Raw genomic sequence first — 11,252 nt, 5'->3', positions numbered from 1 at the left:
ATTACTCCTTCTAAATCCTGCCATTCCTTTGCCCAGCCATCTGTTTTCCCCCAGTCGTCTCCAGGAAACCACCTAGCCTCTAGCATGGTGTGCAGTGTCCTTCACTCTTGCGTTGACTTGTATCTCTAGTCCCTTCTCTACGAAAGTCTCACTCCAGGTAAAGCTCTTTGTTCTGCTTCTCCACATCATCTTACCTTTTGTTTTCCTTAAACTATTCCCTTTCTCTCCAACCTAGCTCGAGAATCCTCTCTCCAGCTCCTGCCCTTTCCTATTCCTGCTCATTCTGCCATATTCAACCACACCCACCCCCCTCCCGACCACCAGCATCCGATATGCTGCTGCCCATGGTTATCTTTTTCCACAGGTGCCCTATTTTCCCAAGCAAAGATTTTGCCTCTGGCAGCAGAGAGCTTTTCAATTTTTTTCCTGTTCTGTAGTGCCTCCCCCATCTTAGGGGTGCTATCCAAATTAGGTTGAATTAAAATTTCCTCTATCATACTGATTTTTAACCAGCGATTGAAAGTCTGTTTCCCTCAGTATTTATTAATTCGGTAATTTTATCTGCTATCCTTCAAGCAACAGCCATCACTGTAAGTTGTGGAAGAAAACAAAGTGTGAAACTGGGAAGATTGTGCCTGTTTTTGTTTTCCCTTTGCAAATTAGGAAAAGGTAGCCAATATTAGGAACATTTTAGCCTGAATCACAGAACACCCGGGCACTAAAAGGCAGAATTTCCAAGTCCCTGGTGTAGGTACAGACTTAAAAAAAAAAAGTAATAAAAAGGAGGGATCCATAATTGCAGAAAACCTATTTAAAGTTATGAGGTAAAATGAAATGGTCCCAAGGAATTTTGGACTTGTGGTGGTAGAATCCTTTATAGTCCTAAAGAGCTAGTAGAGAAATTGTATCTAGAGGTAAACCATTTACTTAAGGGAGTTTTACATCTAGAAAGTTCCCATTTGTAGACATGACAATTATCACTGGTAAATGAGAAGCAATCCCACAGGCAAGCATCTTGAGCAATACTCCTGTAGATAGGAGGAAAGGACCCTGGGTTCCTGCTGGCTGTGAACACATTGCAATTAAAAGTGTTCTTGGTCATTATTTCAGAATAGATAAGGCCTGTGATAAATCCCATCTCTATCAGGCCCTTGGATTTACTCTTAGTCTGGCGGACCATGTCGATCTTCAACTTCCTAAGGGAACAGGAAGGTACCTGGGGTGATTTTGATTAATAAAATAACACCAGATAATTTCCAAATTAAGTTTCATTAGAGGCTTAAAATTTTCATAGGGAAGTCTAGACTTGGGTGATTATTTTGTAAATCTAAATTAGATCCCTTAATTTTTGTTATAAATGGCTTCTGTGCTCAGTACCAGCTATGATGCTGACAACTGACTGTAGAAAAATTTTAAAATTACAATGAGATTTGGTAAAAAGTGGGGCACTCCACGGGAGGCTGGGTGGCTCAGTCGGTTAAGCCTCTAACTCTTAATCTCAGCTTAGGTCTTGAACTCAGGGTCATGAGTTCAAGCCCTGCGTTGGGCTCCATGCTGGGCATGGAGCCTCCTTAAAAAAAAGTGGGGCACCCCAGTTAAAATCCTGACAGGTAGCATTTGTTTACTGGACTAGGGCTGGGGGGCAGCTGGCATCTATCATGATGATGAGCCCTTCACGTTCACCAGAGGAAGAGACCCAGATTCTTTCATGTGTAGCTTTTCATGTATTACCATTGAACTTTATGCTTGTGGGTATTGGAATTATGAATGGAAATGGCAAGACTTAGAAAAGTCTTGCTAAAACCTTGTTGACCAAGGAGAAGGCATCTCTAGCAGGCATTTAAATTTTTCAAGTATGGATAGATTGATCATAATTGTGAAATTCAAGCATATATGTTGTCAAAGGTGGCTTTTAAAATAGGACTTACTTGCATTAAATAGATAAAACAAGCCATATTTACAATGACAACACATAAAACACTCATACAATACAGTCTGGTTGCTAGGGCTATTCAATGAATGGCTCCCCTGTAGGAGATGTTTGGTTCTAGGACTCTGGTGCTCAGCCCTGTCCTGTGACCTTTTCATCCATGATCTATGTAGGGTGAGGTCATTACTTTATAGCAACTCATTATTTTCTTTATCTGCCCATTTGTTACAGAGCTGGGCACTGGAGATAGAGGAGTAAAAGGAGTTCTTCAGGAAGAAGATGGGTATGGAGACCAATCACTAGGGTGCGGTGAAATAAACACTAAAATGGAGACCTGTGCCAAGAGCCATGGACTATAGAGAAAGGAGGTGAATCAGAGAGGGTTTCCCAGAGGAGATGAAACCTAAGGAGATGATATTAAGTCAGTGATGGCCTGAAATTAGCTGAAAATTAAGTAAAATACATAAAGATTTAGAGAATCACCTGGAAAGACTTTAGAGGTTATTTATTTTACAAATGGGGAAAGTAACTCACAGTGACTTATCCGAGGTCACACAGCCACTCCCTCTTAAATCTCTACTGAGGCTTTTCTCTCCAAATTCTGTGCTTAGGAATCCAATAAAATGGCACCTGTCCCTCTCAATGGCTCTATTTTATTACCAACTATTTTCTCTATAGAAGGAAATAATCAACTAAATTCAGTAAGTCAGCATTATGGACAGAAAACAAGTGTAGTCTTGGGTCATATATTAGTTTTCTATTGCTGCTGTAACAAACTACCATAAACTTGGTAATAACAGAAACCTCTTCTCCTATGGTTCTGGAGGCCAGAAGTCTGATACCACTGGGGTGAAATCAAGGTATCTGTGGGGCCATGCTCCCTCCTAAACTCTATGCTCTTGCTTTTTCTAGCTTTTCTGTGACTCCAGGCTTCACTTGGCCGCATCACTCCAATCACTGCTACCATCTTCACCTTGCCCCCTCTTCTGTGTATAACACCCTCTGCCTCTCTCTTATAAAGGCTCTTGTGATGGCACTTAGCCCCACTCAGGTAATCTAGGATAAACTCATCATCTCAAATTTCTAATTCCTTAATTTCATCACCTCTGCAAGGACCCTTATTCCAACTACATTAACACTCCCAGGTTCTGGAGTTTAGGACATGGATGTATCTTTGTGAGCCATTCTCCATCTCCCCACAGGGTGCCTTAGTGGGGGAGGGTAGTGGGAGAACAATGGAGGTGCTACCTCTACTCTTTTTCCTCAGGCCTAGGCTTCAGCATGATTTATACATCCACTTCTGAGCTCCACAACCTTGAGGAATAGAGACAACCTAGAGCTCGTTCAGAAGAGTAAATAGGATGGTAAAGGGCCTTTCCAGGAAGGGACAATGGGACATTGAGTACGGAGAAGAGCAGGCTCAAGACAGCAGGATGAGCTACGTGAGTGGAAATACTGCGGGTTGAGGGATGACATCTGTGAGTGAGGCTGGAGGGTGGCCAGTGGCCTTTGTGTCATTGCCAAAGTGGCCTTGTGAGGTAGAGTCCAGAGGAGGGGAGGTTGGAGGAATGGACTCTGGGATCCCCTTCAGCCTCTGGTTCCTGTGATCCCAAAGGACTTTCATCCATCAGGGAGCTTGGCTCTTCACCTTAGTCAGGACAGGGACTGCACACCGGCCACTTTCAGACATCAAAGGATTGTCATCTGTTCTGGGAGAGTTATGGAGCCATCACAGATTGAGGGGAGAAAAAACGACAGTATTCAACATATTTTTTTCAAAACTCTGTGACCATTTAAATAAATGTAATCTGGCATCTATCTTGAAGAAAGGACTCCAACGCCAAAGTATTAAATACATGAGGAAGTTTTCTGTACAGAGAATCATCTATGGCCAAAAATAATTTTTCTGGCATCACTGGAGGTCTTTTAAAAGACTGCTTTCCTGAGAGCATAAACAATTGCAAATAGAAAAACTATAGAACAATTTACTGAAAACCTATAACTAGACATAAAAAAATCTATATATAAAACTACATGTAACTACATATATAAAAACAATGAATAACTGTGTATATATACATATATGCTTTTTGTTCTAGAAGATCCCCAATTTAGGTCTTTTGTATTGAAAGCCGCACAGCTGCTTTCTCCAAATCTTCTCCAAATAGAACGACTCATCTGCCATATGCTTGGGGCTTGGTGGATCATGGTGTCCCCCGTAGCAATAATTTGGAACCATCTCTGTGTGGTCCTTCTTGCCAGACATTGGAGGACAGTGGGGAAGTGAGAGGTCTTAGATCTTGGCTAAGAGACTGTTTCTGAGTGCCCCTGGTCTTGGTCTAGAGGCCAATTTCCTGTCCCCCGCTGACTGCATATTTGCGCTGTTGTATCTGGTGAGATTAGAATTTCAGTTGCAGAGAGGTGAACAGTGAGGAGCAGCTGTCGGCAGTGGGTAGACCATCTACCAGGGCTACCTGGGCCTCCAGCAGTGTTCCAGCGGCATTACTATATCTGCACAAGAGTTGGCCACTCCTGCAGAAGGTGTAATTTCTGAGCCCAAGGAGTCTGACTCATTTATTTGGTGAACTTCTTAGTGAAGGATTGCCCACCTTCAGGTAAGTACACAAAGTCTAAATGTATAGCTTGAGCTTTCCCTAAGTGTACTTACCCTTTTCTGAGCTCCCCCCACCCCAAGTAAGAGAACATTACCATCACTCCAGAGATTCTTTTGTTCTCCTCCAGTTACTGTACACCCAAGAGTGACCAGTTTCTTGACTTTTGACAGAATATATTAGAATAGTCTTACCTGTCGGGTGCCTGGGTGGCTCAGTTGGTTAAGCGACTGCCTTCGGCTCAGGTCATGATCCTGGAGTCCCGGGATCGAGTCCCACATCAGGCTCCCTGCTCGGCAGGGAGTCTGCTTCTCCCTCTGACCCTCCTCCCTCTCATGCTCTCTGTCTCTCATTCTCTCTCTCTCAAATAAATAAATAAAATCTTTAAAAAGAAAAAAAAAAAGAATAGTCTTACCTGTCTTTGTACATTATGTAAGCGGCATCATGCCCTCAGCTATCTTGGTTGTCTGGCTTCTCTGTCAGTGTTATGTCTGTGACATTCATCTGCGTTGCTGTGGCTCTTTGCACATTCTCACTGCAGGAGAGGAATTCAGTGCTGAGGGCACCACAGTCTATCCTTTCTACTGCTGACGGAGTGGTCAATTTCTCTGTTGATGGCCAGGTACGATCTGTTCTACTCTTGGGGTAGTTTCCAGTTTGGGGGATATTACAAAAAATACTATGAACATTCTTGCACATGGTGAACGTCTGTACACATTTCTGTTGGGTACGTACCCAGGAGTGAACTTGCTGCCATGGTGTAGGACTATGGTCAACTTTAGCAGACAATGTGGGCCTAACGTTCATGGGGGCATTAATGAGACCCCTCGGCAACGGTAAATGTAAGGGGTGTGAAGACAAAAAACAAGCTTGATGAACTGAATTCCTTTCTTCTTGCACAGAGCTTTCCATCCTTTCTGCTGATTTCTGGGCACTCACACTGTGTCAGGGGTTGGACAAGCCATTATCCTGTTCAGTCTTCATGATAACCCTGTGATTCTGGTACCACTGGTGCTATTTCAAATCTATTTCACAGATGGAAAGCAAGCTGAGGCTGCTGCTGACAAAGCCAGATTCGAACTTGACTGTTACCTCATGTATACACTACTGCCTTTCATCCTGTTTATGCTACTTAAAAAAACCCCAGGAGTCTAATTCCTTAGGAATCCAGGGGGTATAAGCTGGTGGGTCATCATCTGTATATTTTCCTCCCTCCATCCTTAGATGTGTTTATGTAAAGATGAAATGGAACGCAGGGTAGGTTTAATATGTCAATTTTTAAAGAGAATTAAAACCGTGACGTGAGTCCATTGGGACTTTTCTCTCAGTCTGTTTTCTTTTCAGCCACCATCCAGTTTTCTGCACACACTTTAGGATGATGGACATTTAATTATCATGCTGATTTTATTGCTCAACAGCGCATGGGTGAAAGGGAGCCTTCACCTGCCCTCTGCACCTTTTAGCAAATTTGCCTTATGGTATTTTGAGCTGGGAAGTGAAAAGATAATTACCTATCTAATAGAGTTTATAAGAATGAGTGCAAATATTTCAGTGGCCTGTTTATTAAGCTGAGATTTCAGGAGTCAGGCAAAAATCACACTTTCCTTGATGCAATTAAAGTGGAATTATGCTTTAAGCTTGTTTTCTATTAAAAGTTTGCAAAATTTAACAGGTTGTAGTATTCTGCAATATATCACACTGCACAGTAGTAGCATCTAGATATTACTTAAAAATGGAATGTATGTAACGAAAAAAGGCAGCTGGTTCATAGGAGAATCTTATAATATAGTCCAGTTAATGGACTGCCTGGGTGTGGTATAATCCAGTTAGGAGAATGTCTCATTGGTAGATGCAGTCTAATTCCCTGGCCAAGAAACAGTTGTTGGCCTGCTGTATACAAAGCCTTATATTGGGAACCCAGGGGTCTAGAGGTGAAGAAGAAACAACCTCTCCCTTCAGGAGCTCATACTGTCTTTGGAAAGATAGGTGTGCAGACAACTAAAGATAATATGAGGTAAAACAGTGTTGTACAATGGAGTCCCACAGGTGTTAGATTTTCTGCCCTGCCAGCACCCCTTTCAGGGAGAATACACCCCACTTGCCCCAGGTAGGGTTTCCCTAGCAGCAGATCTTGAGACAAGAGTGTGAGTGCGGGTCATTCATTTTGGAAGGTGATCCTAGGGACCTGCAAGGGAGTAGGAAGAGAAACATGGAAGACAGCCAGTAAAGGGTGTGTTATTAAGCAGGTTAATGCCATGGGTAACTGAGGCTCGATTCTGCTGGGCAGGTCCGGGACAGTGGAATAAACACCCCACATCCTTATCCCAACAGAGCTCTAGAGCAGGGCTATTTACCATCTCCCATCAGTCATTGGTTGACAGTTTTGTTGGGGTACCCATTCCCCAGCACATCTGACCTTCTCTGTGAGGCACCCAGAGAAAGCCTTCAGGAGAGCACCTCAGCTGCTGACAGTAGGGTGCCATTGGATCGGTGTGCACAGGAATGGTGGGAGGAGGGGATGTGGGCGGGGCATCCATAGCTCCTGTTGAAAAGTCGACCTTGGCAGATGCGCTTGTCTTAGGATACCACCCAGCAGCCACAGCTGACTGGACCAGGGGTGCACCTGACCTAGGAAGAGGCAGCATTCGTGGGATGAAAAAATGGGATTCTCTGGGAAAGTGAATAAGTGGCAGAGATGTGTTGAGGTGGCACTGGACATTAGTCTTCCAGGAGGGTGGCAGCTAGAGTGGGGACTGCAGGGAGATTGAAGGCTACGAGTAGGGGGGAATGTGGGCAGACAGAAGAGCTTTGCTGAGAATGTCAGTCTGTGGAGGGAAGCAGGTGGATGGGGGAGAGAGAAACAGAAGGGAAGTGGAGAGAGCTGAGAGTCCAAGAGATCTTGGGGATCCAGCAGCCTTGAATCCCCAGGTGGTGGTTTGGGTCTTTGTGTGGCTTGGCTGCCGTTTATTTCCTGTCCTTAGAAGCTGTGAGACAGCACATTGTCCCCTGGTGCACATCCCCTTTACCTAAGCTACCTAGGGAGGGTTTCTGTTCCTTGTAAGTGGTCCATCTCTAACTAGGACCAAAGTGCCAAGGTGACCAGCACAAGAGGTGGACTGGAAGTGATGTTTGATCTGGTCTTTGTAGAGAGGGAAGGAGTGGGGAAGGCATTCCTGGAAGAGGGTCTAATAATCAAAGGCATGAGACTTTGTATCCTATTGGAGCAAGGAGGCCTCTGCTTTAGACCTACCTCAGGATCTGGAAGAATGTGGGGATGGGACCCACATGGGAAGAGCTTTCAGGGCCATGTCAGGAGCTTATGTTGTATTTAGTACGTACTGCAGGGAGACCCTGGTGCTTTCACTGGAGGAGACTATCAGAGTGATTAAGATCAAGGACCTGGGAATTAGGCAGATTTGAGTTTGTCTAGGCTCTCCACTGCTTAATAAAGGACCCTGGACCATTTCTCCATCTCTCAAAAACTCTGTTTCCTCTTCTCTAAAGTGGGGTTAATAATAGTGCCTACTTCGTAGGATTCTTACAAGGATCATATGTGATTATGCACATAAAATACTCAAACCAGTGTCTGACACCTTCTAAGTATTCAATAAATGTTGTCATAATTTGATATCATTTTCCAAGAATTAGAGTTTAAAGAGTAGCTATTCCAGGAGCAGGTAGAGTGAATAGGATACTACTGTGATTCGAATGAGAGCATGAACTGTTAGTGTAGGGCTGAGGAGAAGGGAATGAATTTGTTTTAGGATTACTGGTTTGGGAGGAACAGAAAAGCCAATTCAAACTAACATAAATTAAAGAGAAGTATAGGTATTTCGAAGTAGAGTCCAGCAGTAATGCAGCCTTCAGACAAAGCTTGATCCATCAACAGTGTCCCCAGAAACCTGGTGGTGGGTTTCATCTAGACTGGCTGCCCATGTGGCTGCAGGAGGATCGCTGGCAGTAACCATTGCTCTCTTATCCATCTAGTGGGAGAGAAAGCGTTCATTTCAGGAGTTCCCATACAAGACTGAAGACATTCCTTTCCCTGGCGCTTTCATCAAGCAGCTCTTCACATTTCATTGGTCTGAACTGGAACTTGTGCCCATTTCCTAAAGGACTGCTGTAGCCAGAAAGGATGAGCCGTGCTCACTGTTCATACCCACTCCCAGGGCAGGTGGTGACTGGATCTACCCAACTGAAGAGCATGATTGGGAAGTTCAGGGCCCTGTGAGGAAGGGGAAAGTGAGGGAGTGGATGGTGGTGGGGTCACAGTCCCTACAGGAATCAAGACACATTTCCTAAGGATGTGAGGACAGATTGGGTGGGAAGGAGGGGTGAGAGAGATGGAAGACAAAATGGAAATTTCCAGAATGGGCATCCAGTGGTAAACAGGTTATTGACTGACAATAGAAATGGGATAGCTTTTGTGGAGAACAGGTAGGAAACAGGCTACTTTGTTTAATTTTAAATGTATTGATTTCTGGTCACCAATTGATCATTCTTACTGGTTATGAAATACCAGATTAACTTGAATCAATGGAATGGATGTACAAATCATCCTGAAGAAGGGCTTCATATCAACTTTGAAGTAGAAATCATAAACATATGAAGAGATAAGTTGTTTGTGTTCTTTCAGTGTCAAACGTTCATGTGCTTGCAATTTTAGAACAAGTGTCCATTGGCACTTTAGTGCAGTGTTCCTCGGGGGCTTTCTGGCTCGCTCCTGTCAGGAGTGTGCACACATTCTTTGAAAGGCCCAGGCTTTACAGAGATAGCAGAAACAGAATAGGTCCTCTGAGGGGATCTGTCCCCACAGTGAGCATTCCCTCTATGCAAATGGAACTTTGATATGGGCTTTTGAAAACTGAGTGCTTAATGTGTTCTCATAAATCATTATGTGGTGACTGAATGGTCCGAAAAAGAGACTTTGCTTTCTAAGGACCAGAGAATAATTTTTTTTTTCAGTAGGTAGAAGTCCAAAGACATTGGACTCAAATCACGTGGGGCAAAGAGCCCTGAACTAGGAATCTGAAGTTCTGACTGTAGCCCTGGTTTTACCACTGACCAGCCTTACTGGTTTGTGCAAGAGGGGCAAGCTCTCTGTGTCCCACTGTGTGATGGTTTATAATTCTAATGCTTTTCATTTTTTTTCTTTTTAAGATTTTATTTATTTATTCAGGTGAGAGATAGATTGAGACAGAGAGAGAGAGAGGTGGGGGAGGATCAGAGGGAGAGGGACAAGCAGGTGTGGAGCTGACACGGGGCTTGATCTCGGGACCTGAGCTCAAACCAAGAGTCAGATGCTTAACTGAGCCTCCCAGGTACCCCTCTAATGTTTTCCTTAGCCACAAAAACCTCACCTAGAAGAAGCTGAGTGATGAGTAAATGCAGGATATGGGCTGTTGGACACATATACCACCAAAAAAGAACAAAAGGGCAATATGTAAAGACATAGCCCTTATGTTCTTGGTGAGTTAAAAGTGCAGCAAAATTACCATGTCTGCATCTATCTAGAAATAAATATATTCATTGGCCAAGATGCTAATGGATCTGAAACAAATTTTCAAAATTGTGTGCATGAGAAGCATATTATTTATTCCTGAGGACGTGGAAATGTGCTCGTTACCGAACATCGATGGAGGAAATTATTACTTGTATGAAATCCATCGGGAGACCACATTTTGTTTTGTTTTTTTTTTAAAGATTTTATTTATTTATTTGAGACAGAGAGAATGAGAGACAGAGAGCATGAGAGGGAGGAGGGTCAGAGGGAGAAGCAGGCTCCCGATGCGGGACTCGATCCCGGGACTCCAGGATCATGACCTGAGCCGAAGGCAGTCGCTTAACCAACTGAGCCACCCAGGTGCCCCGGGAGACCACATTTTGATGCAATGTGCTTACAAGACTCTTGTTAAATCACTCAGATTTCTGGGGCTGTATAGAAAACAGTTTCTTGGGTTGTTCCTTTCTCCCCTTTTTTTTTTGATTATAGTATGGCTCCTGAATGGTTAACCTTCCCTGGGGAAAATCTCTCATTACATACCCAACTTGAATCTTATGAAGATGAGCATGAAATAGTTAATGGAAAAAACATAGGTTGCTACACCCTTGGGTGTGATTAATCAAATAACACTAAGGACATTATTAAGTTCATGAGTTCTTTTGAGGCTGTGTGTAATTTGGATGTTCACTCTTTGCCAAAGACAAAGAATGTAGAAAATAGAACTTTTCTCAGACAGTATAGCTGGTTGAGATCAGAGAGATGCATTCTGCAAAGCCCCCATTAGCAGTAGTTCTAGAGATCTTTGAGGTGGTTAGTTGAAATGGGGGTGCCAAAAGCTAGTGAAAATTCGGGTCATGACAATTCTGTACTTGAAGCCTAAACTCTGAGTAGCTGAAGTCAAGACAGCAACATTCTTGGGCGCCTGGGTGGCTCAGTCGTTAAGCGTCTGCCTTCGGCTCAGGTCACGATCCCGGGGTCCTGGGATCGAGCCCCGCATCGGGCTCCCTGCTCCGCGGGAAGCCTGCTTCTCCCTCTCCCACTCCCCCTGCTTGTGTTCCTGCTCTCGCTATCTCTCTCTCTGTCAAATAAATAAATAAAATCTTTAAAAAAAAAAAAAAAGACAGCACATTCTTTTTTTTTTTTTTTTAAAGATTTTATTTATTTATTTGAGACAGAGAGAATGAGAGAGAGAGAGCACATGAGAGGG

The 11,252-nt window shown here is 43.6% G+C and overlaps 1 pseudogene; it reads left to right on the top strand.

Moving 5' to 3' along the window:
• The first annotated feature begins 1,178 nt into the window (after window positions 1-1,178).
• LOC102747223 (THUMP domain-containing protein 1-like) overlaps window positions 1,179-11,252 on the top strand; it is a 23,854-nt pseudogene continuing 13,780 nt past the window's right edge.

The sequence above is a fragment of the Leptonychotes weddellii genome, chromosome 6 (genome assembly GCF_054177405.1).
Source record: "Leptonychotes weddellii isolate Sample4059 chromosome 6, ASM5417740v2, whole genome shotgun sequence".
NCBI classification, from domain to species: Eukaryota; Metazoa; Chordata; class Mammalia; order Carnivora; family Phocidae; genus Leptonychotes; species Leptonychotes weddellii.
The sequence above is the reverse complement of the archived record's forward strand: the minus strand, read 5'-3'. Positions and strand labels throughout refer to the sequence as shown.